The sequence below is a fragment of the Protopterus annectens genome, chromosome 11.part0, assembly GCF_019279795.1.
Source record: "Protopterus annectens isolate FY-2018-M chromosome 11.part0, PAN1.0, whole genome shotgun sequence".
In the NCBI taxonomy this organism is placed as follows: domain Eukaryota; kingdom Metazoa; phylum Chordata; order Ceratodontiformes; family Protopteridae; genus Protopterus; species Protopterus annectens.
In genome coordinates, this window is record NC_056745.1 from 381,388,253 (window position 1) to 381,406,601 (window position 18,349).

Sequence of the window (18,349 nt, forward strand, 5' to 3'; positions counted from 1 at the left end):
CCCGGCGGTAGATGTTCGAGATCCACATTGCTGTCCTCCTTACACTTGGGTGATCCAACTGTCTCGGTCGGCCGAAAATCAAAATTACCGTTGGCTGGCGTCGAATCAAGCTGCATTAGATGACATATACACCATCAAATACAGCCAAACCCACACAACCCACGTCAACCCACATGTCTTTTCTTGGGAAAGAATAGGTTGACCCAAAAAATAAAGTGAACATCTACATTTACCCTTGCAACAAAACTCAACCTTGCACTAATTATATGTACAATAACCCAAATTACACACAAACAATCCCAAAGCACCCACTAAGAGAACTACAGAGGGAAGGAAGGAGGAGCAGGCAACCTGCCCAGCTACCAATTATAGACATGTTACATTAGCAGAGGTAAGGTAAAGTGCACTGCAACAATGCTCCATTGAGGCAGTATGAACTCAACCATATCCAAGTAGCAATAAAAATGCCCGCCTAAACTACAAGGAAGCAGGAGATGCCAAAATTAGAGTAAAGTGGCAGGTGGCCATGTGGCAGCCTCAAATGGACCTTACTTGCCACAGGTGATAATACCTATTGAAGGCAAAACACTGAACTCCAGATAGCTAGTGCAAATACACAGAACTTGCCCTGGAACTCCCAGCAAAAATCTCCCTCCAAATGATGAGTGGAGATAAAGGTTATAAGCTCCCAATAATCTCCCTTGCCATGATGGGAATAACAGAAAACAATGCAAAGGCTCCCCTTTAGAAATAGTTCCAACAAAACGGAAGCGCCTGCCTGAACACTTTAAAAGAAACAAACAAAGCCAAACTGCTTAGAACCAAACAGTTAAAGAAAAAAATAGCATAACCTATTGTTTACAAAAAAAGTGTAAAATCTTTTCCCCTTTGTTTTGGGAAAGGATATAAAGAAACTTCCCCTGGCATATGGAAAGGAAAAAAAAAAGTCTAACCTCCAGCATATTGATTCAATCAGCGTAATGAGCACCACAAAAGGTTTAAAAAAAAAAGGCTCAACGCCATAAGGGCCTGCACAAAAAGGGACTAGGAGCTCAGAGTGGGGAATCAATAAGGAGTCTTCCAAAACAAAGGTTTACAAGAACAAGTAGCTGCAGAAAATTGGGTTGGTGGTTATTTCAACACAAAAAAATTGCTCCCAAGCAGGAGTGGAGCAACAGAAAATTGCTTATACAAAGGATGAGAAGAAATTGCTTGAAACACAACATAAAGAATGAAATCATTGCTTCATAAACTTTAAGTGAAGATAAAATAACTTTCTCTAGAGAGAAAGCAGAAACCTTTGTCTAGTAACTCAGTAATCCAAAATAAGAAACAAAAAAACATTTTTGTCTTGCATCAATTTTGCTGCACTCAAAATAAAATAGGCTCAAAATTCTGCATTACACTTCTTGCAGAGAGTGAAATCACATTCAAAAAAAACATTCCAACAGGTGTACGAGGAAGTGGAAACAGAATGGAGGCTCAAAAATAACAGGCTTCGTTCCTGTGACAGAAATTGAAAGCTTGACATCCTGCAAATAGCTGTCCTCCTGTGACAACAGGTGTCATGGAGCTGTCCGCATCAGAGAAGGGAGTAATGGGTACAGAAAGGCAGAATAGGAGGCAGTGTACACAGAAAGATCAGGCTTGTCCAAGCTCATCCTTAGAAGCACTCTGTCTGAGGAGAGGCAGATTGAAAGGGATTTGTATGAAGATTGGAAAGTGGACACGAACAGATCCCAATTGACATAAGGATGGTGAAACTCTGCAAAAAACTCTGGCTACTGATGATCATCCCCCTTTGGCGCTGATGATCTGGTGGAAATGAGGCAGTGACACTGTACGGAGTTCCCCAACAGATAGATCCACTCAACTGAAGATGAGATCGTAAAATGTTCCACTCTCTGCACATCATAATTAAATCCTGTGCACTGGCAGAAAGGTTCTGTGCCTGAAGCAGAGTTGATGTCTCAAGACAAATCTGTACCTTGTCTTGCTTCCACAACACCTTTGCAAGAACTTAATAAATCAACAACTGCCAGCACAGCTTTATGAGTGTTGTGTTGATGGTGTGAATGTACACCTGAATGTGAACCTTGTTAGTTTGTTATAATTGCTTGAAAGTAATTAATTTCTCATGGAGATGGAACTGTAGATTCATGATATGTGGATGTCTTGTCTTGGCAGGCCACTGTCTTGTATCACTTTCATTTACTTTGTCTCCTAGCTGTCTGACATTCCCCTGTTGTTAAAATCTAGGGTCGCCTCTGGCCGTCCCATAGAGAATCCTTCCGTGAGTCCTATTCCTTGAATTTCTTGTGAATGCATACAGATGCCTTTTATTATTTGAATGTGTGGGCAGTCCTGATGCATTTTTGTCCATGGATTAGATCAATACCGCATGCCCTCATACCACTTGGACACCAGAAGCAGCAGAATGCCATGAAGGATGCTTTAGTGGCTCTGAGGACTGAGATAGCAGTTTTTGTTTGTGGATAGCTAATGCAGTTAAAGGGGAGAGACTCTTTTGTGTGTCCGGGTAAAAAAGGCCATCTGGGGCTGTGTATTCAGTCTACCAGAAAGCACACATGTTCCTGAGAGTCTAGCAGCTTGACTCACATATTCTCCAGAGTGCCCAGAGCACTTTAATTCTTTGGCAGAATATTCAAATTTCTTGAGCCAGCTTCTTCCTTGAGTCCAAATGAGGCAGTGGGTCAAATCTATATGATCTAAAAGAACCTTTACAGAAGCTATCACTATGATGAACTTTCAAAAAGGAACTGAGAAGCAAGGAACTGATAGTGAGGCAATGCAGGAGCTCTGGAGGATCCAGAAGTCCCATAGGATGAAACGCAACTTGTCCTGATAGGAACAAGATCCATCCCATGATCTTTTGGACTTGAGCCATCCAGAGGTAAATGCCCAGCAGAGGTACCAGCCAATGCAGCATTAACTGCACCGCCTTGGGAATTGAAGATAAGTGTTGAATAGTTGGTCGTCATTGGTATCCTTTGGTGTTAGGAGGAGGTTGGTAGGCCCTTTAGGCGAGAATAAAATCCTAGGCCCACTTAGGCTCCAGGGACCGGCTAGCTTGATCAACAGCAACAGTATGGATTTAGCCTCTTCTTTTCTTTGGGAGCTTCTATCTGGCAGCCCTTTGGAGGAGCAACATATGGAAGCTGTGAGGCAAGTGGTGGTAGCATCTGTCTTGCCAATCATCTGTCTATCCTCCAACCATCTGTCTTCTCTTAAACTCCACCTCCTGAAAGGTGCTGAAAGACTCCAGGCAGCTGGCTCTGCTCAGAAGCTGGTCTCACGATTGGTCTGCTTAGGAAAGGACTGGCCCTGCCCCTACCGAAAGACCTCCTAGAGAACCCCCTGTTCTAGGCCTGAAGAGCCGCCCTCTCTGTCACGATCTACCCTACCCCTAGACCTAGAGATTAAAGAGGATGAAGGATACTTAACCAATTTATTTCTACTATTGGACTACTAAACTGGAAAGGCTGACTGCAAAAACTTTAGACTAGACTTGTACTTATCTTCCCTTGCAAACAATTTCAAACAAACCAACCAACAGGAGAACCAAACACAACAGAGCGTCAAAAATCCAATTTAACTTTTGGTCAGACAAATTCGATCCTCAGCCAGGAGTGCCTGCGAAGGGCAGCCGAAGGAACAGACACACCCTGAGCGGCCCAGACTTAGCATCAAAACCACCAATCAAAAAGATGCTTACCCACCTGTTACTAAATCTGTACACTCAATAATCTCAATTTACACATAATCAATACCTTCCAAACTAGAGATCAAACTTGAGACTTGAAATAGTTTTGGTATTTCAGCATGCCAATTCTGGCAATTCAAAGCCCTCATAGCAATAAATAGACTTTAGAAAACTTTCAAACCCCATCTATCCTCCAAGGCCCTGGCTTTGTCTGCAGGACACACCGGATTACACCGAAGCCTTAGCCTTAGGCCCTTTAGGCCCCTGGCCTAGTTCTTCTGGTGCTGCTTACTCTTAAAAGAAACTTACTTATGAGCTGGGTACCTATCAATACCTACAGGTGCACAGGGCAGAGCAAGAAAAGAGGAGAAAAAACATCTTCCCACTGCATCCAAAACAGGAGGTATGGCCAAGGAGCCAAAGGAGGTAAATGGGGTAAAAAAAAAGCCCCCTAAGCCTTTTCCTGGAATCAGAGACAGCCCCACCCATAAAATGCTCCCTCATGGAATGAATTTCTGAAAAGAAAAAATCCTCCTCAGGAGGAGAAGCAAGGAGTAGAATCATCCACACATCAGAATCAGAAAGAGGAGTACTGCAAGTCTTCCAACGCGAAGACTCTGAAACATCTGAGCCTGCTCAAAACTCCCTAGCTCAGGCTCCTGCAGCAATGTGAGATGAAGAACATCTGCAATTCAGTCTTTCCTCATTGCACTTAGTATGAGGGAAGCAAAAATACACTTTAATACTGCCACAGATCATATAAAAAATAGTTAGAAAAACTAATTTAAATATACTACAATCAATTAAGACAGTACTCTGAATACATAGTGTTACACTCCAAGAATGTCTAGAAGCATTACAAGTAAGTTCTACAACTCAGTTACATAAGGACTTGTACATTCAAAATCTGAATCATTCAATCCATCCAAATAACCAGCATTATATACTAACAGGGTTGTGCCGAAGTCAGGACATATCCCAGCAACCAACAGGAGTAGGGCACTAATGCCCATTCTGGATCGGGCAACAGTGTACCACAGAATGCATGTGCTCACCTTACACATGTAAACTATATACACACAGTTATGGTCAACTTGGAAAACATCAATTTTATCTACAGAATGTCTTTGGAAGGCTAGAGAAAAACCACAGCGACCAGAGAAAACCCACATGGATGCAGGAGCAGAGAGTCCCTTTGCTGTGCATTCCTAATGAGATACCACATATGAAGTTACCTTACACGTGACTCAACATTACAATACATCTGAATTCTCTCCTTTCTAGGAGGTTTTACAGCTTGCTGGATAAGTTATAAGTGGGTGCAGAGGGTGCACCCTCCCACTACACCTAAAGCTAACTTTTACATACTTATTTTGAGAAATTTAACAAATTGTTTTAATATTCAGCATGTGTGATCAGACCTGACTGATCAATATGAAACCCTTTTGTTATTTATACATAAATGAATGTCATAAACTGTATTCTTTAACATTATTCATAACTACAGAAAAGATAAATCAGCAAGTGCCTCACAGTTACAGATGTTTTGTCAATATTTTGTAACATGATTAAGACTGTTCACTCTTAATCACTTGGTCTTTAATTCCCCTTGTTTAGGGATGATACTTTAAATGAGGTGTTGCCCAGCAATTGCCTGGCTCCATTTACAAATTAAAGAAATAAGAACATAAGAAAGTATTTCAGGATGTAATAGTACTAGTGAGTTGTTTTCTGGCATCAAGGAAGCCTGGCTACATTACAGAATGTGAATTAACCTTTCAACAGCATAAATAGATTTTCCCTAGAAATAGGAACAAAGATATATATAACTGTCTGTTTACGAATGTGACAGGCTGAAAGTATATCACATATTTTGACAGAAACATGAAACTAGACACTGGCATCATACACTGTAGGACAGGAAAACACTTAAGCAGTGGGTTAACATACAGTGACCAGCAGGAACACACATGCAGTGGGTAGCTGCAAAAACAGCTAAAAAGTCTCACCATATGAAAAAGTGTCCAAAAATAAAAATGGACTGGAATTTGGAAATAGCAGAGCAGCTAATTGCAGCCACTGTAATAACTTTGGGGAGCCTATATAAAGCTAAAGCAGTTATTGAGTGAAAACGTAACAAAGAAAAATGACAAAACCTTGTCTGCATGCTATTCAGATACTGAAGGATTATACAAAGGTAGCAGCAGTGGAAACACACACAATTGAAACAACCACCACTAACTAGTAATCCACTGCAGACAGGTAACACAGCTCAGGTGGGGAGCTCACAAATTTGAACAGCCACTCAATGGCACAACAGCAGGGGAGCTGCACAAACTCCTCTCATTATTACTCCGTGTACAAGGGCTGCAAAAAGCAAGAGAAAGTAGCCAGGCAGTGGAAAGTAAGCAGCAGATTCAAATCTGTCAATGCAAAGAGTATACACTATGTACTTATGTCACACTGCATCTCTGATGCAACACCTATTTCATAAACTGTGCAGACTAGTGCTGCTGTGCACAGAGTAATAATCTGTGCAGTATGAAAAAAAGTAATGCATTTGGACAATATGAAAAGTAAGAAAGTACAGTTGTGTACACTTACCATAAATGTAGATGTTAGAGTGTATTCACTGTTGCAGTCCTAACCAATGGGTTATCCAGCTCCTGGTAGCCCTCGATCGGCCAGAATACCAAAGGTAAGTAAAGTATGACATTGACTGTCATTGGTTGTAAAGGACGTCGGGACGTCCGATACAAAAGGAGGCAGCCAACGTCACTTCCTCAGTCTTTTTTGCCATAACAGTCAGAAGCCCCCAGAAAACCAGGCTTAAACCAAAAGCCACTTTGGCAAATAACACTAAAATTAGCCTGTACCTTGGGAAAGGAGAACAGGAGAGGAACTTAATGGGGAAGGAGGGAGGGAAACCAGGACTGCAACAGTGAATACACTTGAACATCTACATTTATGTTAAGTGTACACAACTATTATGTTCATCGTGTTTCACTGTTGCAGTCCTAACCAATGGGTTGATTACCAAAGCCCAGAGAAAAGGGAGGAGGAACCAACAGAATCAAGGATTGGAGATAATGCCCTGCAGAACAGCAGTGGCAAACCCTGCCCTGGCTTGAGAGTACAAAGGCAAATTATAATGCTTTGTGAAAGTGTGGACAGAAGACCATGTGGCAGCCTCCAAAATGTCTTTAGTAGGGACACCCCTTAAAAAGGCTGCAGAAGTGGATGCTGCTCTAGTTGAGTGGGTCCTAACCCCTTGAGGAGGAACCTTGCCATGAAAGGAATAACAAAAAGTAATACAATGTGCAAACCACTTAGAAATGGTTTGTTTAGAAATAGCCTTGCCCTGGGCTTCAGGGGCAAAACTGACCAATAACTGTGCTGATTTTCGAAGGTCTTTAGTCCTATCCAGGTAAAACCTGAGCTGTCTGTGCACATCAAGAGAATGTAGGATCGTTCGACCTCTATTTCGAGGATTAGGACAGAAGGTAGGAGGGTGCATGGACTGATAAGAGTCAGACTAGAAACCACTTTAGGCATAAAGGAGGGGTTGGTTCTCAGAGAGACCCTATCTGCATGGAAAATAATAAAAGGCTCCACAGCCATCAAAGCTTGCAGCTCCGAAACCCTCCTTGCTGAAGTTATAGCCAAGAGGAAGGCAGTCTTCCAAGAGAGAAATTTTAAATCTGCAGTGGCAGCTGGCTCAAACGGAGGAAGAGTGAGTTTCTCTAGAACAGAATTAAGATCCCAGGCTGGAGTAGGTGCCCTTCTGGGAGGTTTTAAGTTGCAAGCACCTCTGAGAAACATTTTCATCAGGGATGAGAGAAAATGGGTTGTTCAAAAGAACAATGAGCAGAAATGGCTGAAGCATGGATCTTGATAGAGGAAAAAGAAACACCACCCTGAAGCAGATCAGCCAGGTATTCCAGGATCAGAGGAAGGGTAGGCTGAGAAAAAGAATCCCCTCTAGCCTGCAGCTAATGAGAGAACCTTTCCCATTTGCCAGGTAGGACTTCCTAGTGCTAGGCCTCCTGGCCTTCCTCAGCACATCAACCACCTGCTGGGAAAGGGAAGAAGAAAAGGAAGGAGTCATACAATGAGCCATGCCACCAAATGGAGAGACTGAAGATGAGGATGTAGAATGTTTCCCCCTTTATGAACCAAAAGATCTGGCTTCAGAGGAAGATGCCAAGGACGAAACTGGGAGAGACTGCGAAGCAGTGGATAATGCTGCCTGGGCCAGTCCGGAGCTATGAGAATAGTCCATTGTAGTTCATCCCTGATCTTCAAGAAGAGGAAGAGGAGAGAAGGCGTAAACAGACAGCAACGTCCAAGGGAAGGACAGAGCATCCACTCTCCAGGCTCTGCTGTGATGCTGTCTGGTGCAAAAAAGGAGGTAGAAGATGGTTGTCTGGGGAGGAGAAAAGATCCACCTGAGGTGTGCCCCAGTGTTGAATGATGTTGTAAAAGACTGCTCTGTTCAGCTGCCACTCGTGAGGATCCAGGGTTTGTCTGCTCAACTGGTCTGCCAAAACACTGAGCCTTCCTGGAAGGAACTGAGCTAGGAGATGCAGGACCAGGGATGCTGCTATGGACCAAAGATTCATGCTTTGCCTGCACAGTGGGTAAGAATGAGTCCCTCCCTGCTTGCTGATGTACCATGACTGTGGTGTTGTCTGTTCTGACAAGCAGTGTCCCTGGAAAAAGAAGATGCTTGAAAGCTAGTACGGCCTGCTGAACTGCTATCAACTCCTTTAGATTTACGTGTAGATACATCTGCTGGGCATTCTAACGACCCTGCATGCATCTGCCATCTAGGTGCACTCCCCAGGCATAGTCCAATGCGTCTGTGGTAAGAACTTGAGTGGCAGGAGGTGGGCGAAAAGGCATGCTTTTGTTTTGTAGACAGGCTGCTGCCCACCATAGAAACTCTGTCTGTAGACATGGAAGCAGAGGATATCATATCCAGGTCCTGTGTGTGTTGACACCAAATATTCTTGAGGTACCATTGCAATTTCCTCATATGCAGTCTTGCATATGGAATCATGAGGATGCAGGAGGCCATGTATCCCAGAGCTTGCAGGTATTTCCTTGCAGGGAGCTGGGACAGGCTTGCCATGTCCTTGAAGTAAACTGATAGAGTTGTCTGCTTCTCCTAGGTGAGAAGCATCATCTGGGCAGCTGTGTTCAGACTCGCTCCCAGGAATGTTATCTCCTTGGATGGTACCATTTTTGATTTTTCCTCATTGAGAGTATAACCCAGGGAAGAGAGAAGAGTCTTTACAAATTCTAGATCCTTTAACAGATGTTCCTGAGAATTTTCTTGATTCAGACAGTCGTCCAAGTATGAATAAATCTGAATTTTCTTCTGCCTGTAAAAAGCAAGGACTGGAGCCAGGCACTCTGTATAAACTCTGGGAGCAGTAGATAAGCCAAAGGGCAGCGCAGAGAATTGATAATGTTGCCTGTCCACCCTGAAACAAAGGTATTGCCTGCAACATTTCCAGGTAGGGATGTGCAGATAAGCTTCCTTGAGATCCAAAGTTACCAGCCAGGAATCCTTTTCTAACATTGGCAGCAACTGATGCAGAGTAAGCATTTTGAACTTTGGAATTACCAAGAAAGTGTTCAGAATGGATAGAGCTAGGATGGGACGCCGGGTGCCTTCTTTTTTTGGAACTAGGAAAAGTCTGGAATGGAAACCCTGGCCTACCTGCTGAGCAGGAACGGATTCTATTGCTCCCAGAAGAAAAGTACAGTTTTGTACCTACCATAAATGTAGATGTTCGAGTGTTAATACAGCTGCAGTCATAACAGATGGGTTCTCCTGCTGTCAGGCGGGTCCTCGGTCGGCCAAATTCCAAAGTCTAGGTCCGGCGTCGGTTGTCGTCGCTTCTTCAATGACGTCAGTGCGACAGGGGTATAAAAGAACCAGCCGACGACATTTTCTTCAGTTTTTCTTGCCCCAGATGTCAGGTGCCCCCAGAAGGAAGGCAATACATAAATTTATGTAATACTGCAGTGGAATATAATCAAAAAACAGTAGTTGCAAGCAAATACACCATAAATGAATACCCCAATAAGGTTGTATGAGGAGGTGTTAGCCAAAAGGCCTGTCCCAAGAGGGGAAGGAGGGAGGGAAACCTGGACTGCAGCTGTATTAGCACTCGAACATCTACATTTATGGTAGGTACAAAACTGTACTATGTTCATCGTGCATACAGCTATAGTCATAACAGATGGGTAGAATCCCAAAGCTAAAAAAAAGGGGTGGTAGGCACTAGGTGGAACTAGGAGGAGCCAGGATGCCCTGCAAGACTGCAGTGGCAAAGCCTGCTCTAGTTTTGGAGTATAATGGTAGGTGGTAGTGCTTGGAGAAGGTATGCACAGAACTCCAAGTGGCTGCTTCCAAAATATCTTTGGTAGGAACTCCTCTGAGGAAAGCTGCAGAGGTAGCTGTGGCCCTTGTGGAGTGAGATCTGATGCCTGCAGGCACAGTTTTACCATGAAAAAAGAGTAACAAAAGCGTATGCAGTGGGCTATCCATTTTGAGATTGTCTGTTTGGAAATTGGCTTCCCTTGAGCTCCTATAGCATAGGACACAAAGAGTTGTTCTGATTTTCTGAAAGGCTTTGTTCTGTCCAAATAATAACTTAGCTGTCTGTGGATGTCCAAGGAATGTAGTAGTCTCTCCCCTTTGTTTTGAGGATTAGGGTAAAAGGTAGGTAAGTGAATAGCCTGATTCAAAGCTACCCTGGATACCACCTTTGGCAGAAAGGATGGATTGGTTCGTAAGGAAACTCTGTTCTGATGGAAAATGATGAAAGGCTGCACAGACATGAGGGCTTGTAGTTCCGATACCCTGTGAGCTGAGGTGATAGCCAGAAGGAAGGCTGTTTCCCAGGACAAATATTGCAAATCTGTTGCGGCAGCTGGCTCAAAAGGAGGCAAGGTCAGCTTTTCTAGAATGAAATTGAGGTCCCAAGCAGGTATTGGTTGTTTCCTTGGGGGTTTTATATTCTTAGCCCCTCTGAGGAACTGTCTTAATAAGGGATGAGAGAATAAAGGAGGATCAGTGTTGTATTCTGCAGAAATGGCTGAGGCATGGATTTTGATGGAGGAGAATGAAAGTCCACTGCTTAGCAGCTCAGCTAGATACTGTAATATTTGAGGTAAATTCAGTATTCCAGGATTCTGGTCCTTTTTCGCATTCCAGGCACAAAATCACTTCCATTTAGCAAAGTAAGCTTTCCTAGTAGAAGGCCTTCGGGCCTCCAAAATGACATCCTGGACCTCCTTAGAGAGTAGGGTCTGTTGTGAAGTTAAGGAATCTTCCATGCGGCCAGATTGAGTGTTTTCAGCTGACTGTGAAGAGTTTTGAAGCTGTGCTGAGTCAGAAGAAGAGGCATTAGAGGTAGGGTCCACGGTGGGGAATGCGTCAGGCTCCTCAGGAGTGGGTACCAGTGCTGTCTTGGCCAGTCTGGAGCAATGAGAATCATCTTTGGTCTGTCTGCTTTGGTTTTTAATAGAACTTTGGGCAGCAGAGGAAGAGGTGGAAAGGCATAAACTGTCATTGTTGTCCAACTGAAAGAGAGAGCGTCCACTCTCCATGCCTGTGGATGAAAAGTCCTTGAGCAGAATTTTGTCAATTGGTGATTTTTGTGGGAGGCAAAGAGATCTATGTCTGGCCTTCCTCATGCTTAAATTATTTCTCTAAAAACTTGAGGGTGCAACTTCCATTCATGTGGGTCTGTCATATTTCTGCTTGGGTTGTCTGCCAGCATGTTTTCCTTGCCTGGCAAGTACTGTGCTTGAAGTTCGATTTGTAATTCCAGAGCTATGTTCCAAAGTGACATGGCCAGCCTGCATAGGGGGTATGAATGGGTTCCTCCCTGTTTGTTTATGTACCACATTACTGTGGTGTTGTCTGTCCTTATCAATAGTTGGCCTGGATGCAGAAGGTCTTTGAAAGCTATAATAGCATTTATTACTGCTAGCATTTCCTTTTGATTGATGTGTAGGTGCTGTTCTTTTTGGGACCATTTGCCCTGAATGCACCGATCTGTCATGTGCGCCCCCCCAGGCGTAGTCCGAGGCGTCTGTTGTGATGACTTGATTTGCTTGAGGCTTGCAGAATGGGAGACCTGTGTTTCTTTGGCATGCTTGAGCCCACCACAGAAATTCCTTTTGAAGACATGGAATCAGTGGTATTATTGTTTCCAAACTGTGGCTGTGTTGAGACCATAGGTTTTTCAGGTAACATTGAAGTTTCCTCATATGCAGCTTTGCACATGGGATTAGTAGGATGCAAGATGCCATGAATCCCAGAGCCTGCAGGATTTTCCTTGCAGTCAGCCTGGTAAAATTTGCTAGTTTTCTGAAGTATAGAGTTAGTTGCCCCTGTTTCTCTGGCGTGAGGTAGGCCATCTGGGTGTTTGTGTCCAAGTTGGCACCCAGGAAAATTATTTTTTGTGAGGGTATTAGCCTTGATTTCTTTTTGTTGACTGTGTACCCCAGAGAATTCAACAACATTATTACAAAAGCCAGATGTTTCAGAAGTATGTGCTTGCTGTCCGCTTGGATCAGGCAGTCGTCCAAATATGGGTATATTTGTATCCCTTGAAGTCTGCAGTAGGCAATTACTGATGCCAGGCATTTCGTGAATACTCTGGGCGCAGTAGATAAGCCAAAGGGCAATGCAGAGAGTTTATAATGGGTTGAACCTGCAAGAAATCTGAGGTATCTTCTGCAATTTTGTCTGATTGGGACATGCAGGTATGCCTCCTTGAGGTCCAATGTTACCAGCCAAGACTCCATGCCCAGCATGGGAAGAAGCTGCTGTAATGTGAGCATCTTGAATTTTGGTATGAGTAAAAATGTGTTTAGGATGGATAGGTCCAAAATAGGTCTCCAATCTTTTCCTTCCTTGGTACCAGGAATAGTCTGGAATAAAAACCTTGACCTTGTTCTTGAGTAGGTACCTCTTGAATAGCTTTCATGTCCATGAGATCTGAAATTTGTCTTTGTGCCTCTGCCCTTTGATTGTGTGGCAGGTTTGGCATGCCTCTCTTTTGTGGAAGGGTGTGAAAATGGAATCTGTAGCCTCTGTTTATAATGTCCAGGATCCATTTGTCTTTTGTGACACTATGCCAATTTTTCGAAAATAATGCCAGTTTTCCGCCTAAGGGTGCTGCCATTTGAGCCTTGCTTGGCATGCAAAGGGGAAAGTCATTGGGTTTGCTTTCTGAATGGCTGTGAACTATCCTCACCACCTCTTTGTGTAGGAGCTTGCCATTGTCTGCCTCTAAATGATCCTTGAGATTGCCCTCTGCCCCTCGGGCACCTGTATCTACCTCTTTGGGGTCTGTTCGTGGCTGGAAAGGACCAATTTTTGGAAGGCCAATTTCTACTGAAACGTGGAGGTTGTACCTGTAGAAAATCTTGATTTAGCCTTTTCCTCCATTTTCTTTAATACCTCCTCAGCTTTAACACCAAATAATACATCTTTTTGTAGAGGGACATCTAGTAATTTAGCTTTGACATGATCTGGTAAGGTTTGCTCCTTGAGCCAGGCATGTCTACATATGACTGATCCTGTAACAGCAGCTCTACATGAGGCCTCTAGAGCATCAAAACCACATTGTAAGGTATGTTTACCCACTTGTTCTGCACTATGCATCAAATCCTGCAACTCCTTCAAGTCTGGTTGTTCAGGTTGTGACATTTTGCTTCTCAACTGTGATAACAGAAACTGTTGGTACTTTAACATATGGAACTGGCAGTTTAATGCCCTCATGGTTAAGGTGGCCGAGGTGTATACCTTTTTTCCCCACCATTCTAAAGCTCTGGAATCTCTCTCTCTGAAGGTAATGGATTTTTAGCAGTGGAGGCCTTAATTCCCTTGGGGCCCTGTCAGAGTTTCTGGGTCAGCCGCATGGCTTTTGTATAAGAATTGGTGTGAGTCAGGAACCCGGTAGTACCCGTCAGGCTTGACTGGGGCTGGAGGTAAAGAGTCTGGGTTAAGGCAGGCCTCCGAATACACATCATCTAGTATATCTAAGACAGGAGTTATAGCCAGAGGCCTGTGCTAAGGGAGCAAGAGAAAATCCCTAAGCCTTTTCTTGGAGTCTGAGTACTCTTGGCCTTCCCAGTGGAAGTGTTCCCTCAAGGTATGCAAGGTTTCCCCAAAAGTGTAATCCTCAGGGGGGGGGGGGACAGAGGGAATGGACTCCTCTGCATCAGAATCTTCAAAAGGGGAGTATGAATGTTCCTGTTCATCAGAGTGCTCTGAAATAATGGAGGCCTGGTCCGAGGAGGGGGATTCTTCCTCCTCTCTGGGCCTTTTGTCCGGGGGGGGGGGGGTTGAGAACCCCAATCCTCAGCCATTTTAAGCATCTGTTTTTTAGGCATGGGGCCTGGAGAAGGGCCCTGTGTAGCTTGTCTCTTAGAATGCATGGCTGCTTTAGAGTTAGTGAAAGCCTTGATGGAAAAAGAAGAGGAAGGCCTGAAGACACCTTGAGAGGAGGCAGACCTGTCTACATTCTGAGTTTCACTGCCTAGAGTGGCTTCGGTATCTGTAGTCGGGGTGTGGGCCGAGAAGCCTGCGACCTCGGGCACAGTAGACACCGCCAATGAAGTGTCGTCGGTAGGCAGGGGCTGCGTAGGTGCCTCGGTGAGAACCGGACCACCTGCAGTCAGCTTTGGCGTGGTGTCGGTAGAGGCCGCGGACCTCGTGTGTCAGTCCTTATCTTTGCGTCTTTTAGTCAAAACTGGAGTCGGAGTATCCGACGACATAATGTAGTTAAATTTTTTGCCAAAATAGTGCTGGGCGAACTCCGCCCGACGCTTAATGGTGCGTTTGTTGAATGTAGCACAAAAACGACAGACCGAGGCATCGTGGTCTGGGCCTAAGCAAGGAATGCAGAGGGAATGAAAATCCTTATGCGGTATTTGCTTCCCACATGAAATACAATTATTAACTTTGTCTGACATCGGTCTGATGCAAGAAAAGTTTCCCCAACGGGGTACTTAGCTTTCAAGAAGACATCGGTTGCAAAATTTTCGTAATTTCAGGAGCTGGCCGACCGGCACTTGCAAACTGCTTCTGCTTCGGGCACCGTGCGGCAAGAAAGACTGAAGAAAATGGCATCGGCTGGTTCTTTTATACCCCTGTCGCACTGATGTCAGGGAAGAAGCGACGACAACCGACGCGGGACCTAGACTTTGGAATTCAGCCGACCGAGGACCTGCCTGACGGCAGGAGAACCCATCCGTTATGACTGCAGCTGTATGCACGATGAACATCAAAGACAAAATTAGTTTTTCTACTTCTGCCCTTTGGTTTGGAGGAACGTCCGGGAATCCTTTGGGAACTGGAAAGGTGTGGAAAGAAAACTTGTGCCCTAGGGATACAGTTCTGAGTACCCACTTGTCATCCGTGATAGTGGCCCAGGCATTTGCAAAAAGGGCCAACCTTCCCCCTAAAGGACTCTCCAGGCAGGCAAGAACAGGCAGAAGTTGGATAAAGTCACTGAGAGTGTTTTGATTGAGATGCAGGCTTAGAACTTCCAGCCTTGGAAGTGGAAGCCTGCCAACGCTTAGACCTTTAAGGGGTAGCCACCTGCTCCCTAGAAGATTTGTAACCTCTAGTCCTGTCTGCTGGTATCAGGAAACATCCGGCTCTTAGAAGGGTAATTCCTGCTAAAGCAAGGAGGTTGAACTAGCAGAAAATCCTTAACCGTTTGCATAGACTTGGCCTTATCCTCCATCTTCTTGAGCACTTCCTCTGCTTCGCTGCCAAAAAAACTGTCCTTATGCAAAGGTACATCTAAAAGCTTAGCCTTGACAGGCTCTGGAAGAGGCTGTTCCCTGAGCCAAGCATGCCTTCCAATAACAGATCCAGTAGCTGTAGCCCTGCAGGAGGCCTCTAGAATATCAAAACCATAATGTAAACAATGTTTATTGACAAGACTGGCAGAATGCAGCAAATCCTGCATATCCTTACTCTCCGCCAAAAGAGGCACACTTGCTATCCTAGACTTAATAGCCTCCAAGGTGTGCTTCTGGTACTTCAGCATATGAAAAAGACAATTAGTAGACCTAACAGCAAGAGTGGCAGAGGTATAAACGTTTTTACCCCACCTATCTAGGTTCCTAGACTCCCTGTCAGAAGAAACAGGATTTTTGGTAACAGTGGCCTTAACTCCTTTAGGGCCTTGAGAAATAAACTCAGGATCAGCCAACGGATTCCTGAAAAGAAACAGATGAGAATCAGGAACTCTATAGTACCTGTCAGGTTTCCTGGGAACAGGAGGAACTGAATCTGGAGTCAAGGTATTTTCCAGAAAAACATCATCAACCACTTCCAACACTGGGGGAATAACCAGAGGCTTATGCTGAGGTAAATCCAAAAACTCCCTAATCCTTTTCTTAGATTGGGGATAATCCTGACTTTCCCATTTAAAATGCTCCCTGAGAGTATTCAAAGTATCACCAAAAGAGAAAACTTCTGGAGGAGTGGCAGAAGGGATGGATTCCTCTGCATTTGAATCTTCAAAAGGAGAAAAAGCCTGAGAAACTTCCTCTTCATCAGCAGAAATGCTAGAAGAATCAGAAAGAGACAAAGCATCAGGAAAAACATCCCCTACTCCTTTTAGAAGGAGGCTGTGAACCCCTAATAAGAGTCAGAAGGTCATTAGCCATTTTAACCATTTGGGATTGAGGGGAACGAGAAGAAACTGGAGCCTGCTTTTTTACAGGCTTACGACTGGAAGATTTACCTGAAAGCCTGAAGGACTCAGGAGGCCTGGCAACTGCTGAAGTTGCAGAAGAGGTCGTCGGTATGAACTTGCTGTCTGAACGAAGAACGGAGGCCTCTGACACCGGCGTCAGCTTAGCGGCTCTGGATCCAGCTGAAGAGGCAACAGGTGAAAGGTCAGAAGGCAAAATGGAGGGCGGAGGCCTGGGGGACTCTGAAATGGTCTCAACCGAGGCCTGCGGTTGAAAATCTGCAGAATGCAGGGGCTGCAAAGGCACCTCACTGGCTACCGCATGACTGACAACCATTGTAACATCATCCGAGGACTTAACCTTCTGAAGCCTGTCGCGGTCCTTATCCTTACGTTTTTTGGGTACATCCGAAGCTTGAAGACCAGTGGACGCCATACTGACAAACTTAGACCAAACTCCAAAATGTTTAGCTAAAAGCTTAGCCCGACGACGAATAGTATGCTTATTAAAGGAGGCACAGAGATCACAATTAGGAATGTCGTGGTCAAGGCCTAAACAAATAATACAATGGGAATGAAAATCTCTATGGGGAATCTGCTTTCCACAGGTAAGACAATTATTAACCCTTTCTGACATTCGTTAAGGCAAGAAAAGAGGATCCCCAATGGGGTACTTAACTGTAGTAGGCTTCAACTCCGTAGTCAGAAACAAAAAATGGTAAACTGCCGACCGGCACTTGTGCAAGAAATGCTTCTGCTTTGGGCTCCGCAGCAAGGAAGACTGAGGAAGTGATGTTGGCTGCCTCCTTTTGTATCGGATGCCTTGACGTCCTTTACAACCGACGACAGCCAATGTCATATTTTACTTACCTTTGGTATTCTGGCCACTCGAGGGCTACCAGGAGACGGATAACCCATTGGTTAAGACTGCAACAGTGAAACATGATGAACATCAGAAATACTTTCATATAGCACTAGCATTTGTTACATAGGAGTGAATCAGTTATCACATTCATGTTTTGTGAGAATTAGATGTGAAGCACTGTAGTCCATGTGAATTACATTCAGCTATAAAACGATGTCACATATAACAGCAAAGTATACCAAGTTTAAGGCTACTGAGCAAATCTGCACTACCCATGTCAAAAGTTTGCCAACATGCAAGTTTCAGAGTACAACAATAAAAATCCTTAGTACATAAGGAAAAAGATAAATTCTAATGATCAGCACCCATTTCAATGTGTCTTTTTCTTTTCAAATGCTAGAGAAGTTTAAGGAAGTAAAAACAAGTTTGTAAACTATTATACAGCCCACAAGAAATATTTGAATCTCACTTAGCACATTATGTTGGGGGTATTTAGAAACAAGTAACATTGTATTACTCAAAATAGGTCAGTTAGTAGTGAGACACACAGCGAGGGCTGAATCAGTCTGACAAGTAATACAAATGTACTATATGATTATTTGCAAATGACCATGCAATTATATGTAAATGAGAATTGTCATATAGACAACAATAAGCATGTCAGATTTCAGAAATCGTTAAAAATAACAATTAGAATGGCACAGTTTTAGATGCTAGGAATAACATTTGCACTATTTGAACAGCAGCTGTTAGTGAACACTCTTGTCCCTGGTGACTGCAACATTACATTACGTCATCCTTAGTGCTGCACCATCAGAGACTGAAATTGACCATCATCTCCATGGCAGGAGCATATCTGATGCATACTGTAGACCGAGATACCATCATCTCCATGGCAGGAGCATATCTGATGCATACTGTAGACCCGAGATACTAATATGGGAGTCAAGTTAGATGAGTGGAATGCCCATCCCAGTGGACACCAAGGTCTGTACACGAAAGTCCCTGTAGCAAGAA

General features: G+C 44.1%; 2 protein-coding genes across 2 annotated transcripts in view; both read right to left on the reverse strand.

The window, feature by feature from the left end:
* Positions 1–18,349, reverse strand: part of LOC122814941 (zinc finger protein 850-like) — a 476,075-nt gene that overhangs the window by 155,466 nt on the left and 302,260 nt on the right. The window lies entirely within an intron of this gene.
* LOC122815399 (putative zinc finger protein 705E) overlaps positions 1–18,349 on the reverse strand; it is a 152,951-nt gene that overhangs the window by 26,099 nt on the left and 108,503 nt on the right. The window lies entirely within an intron of this gene.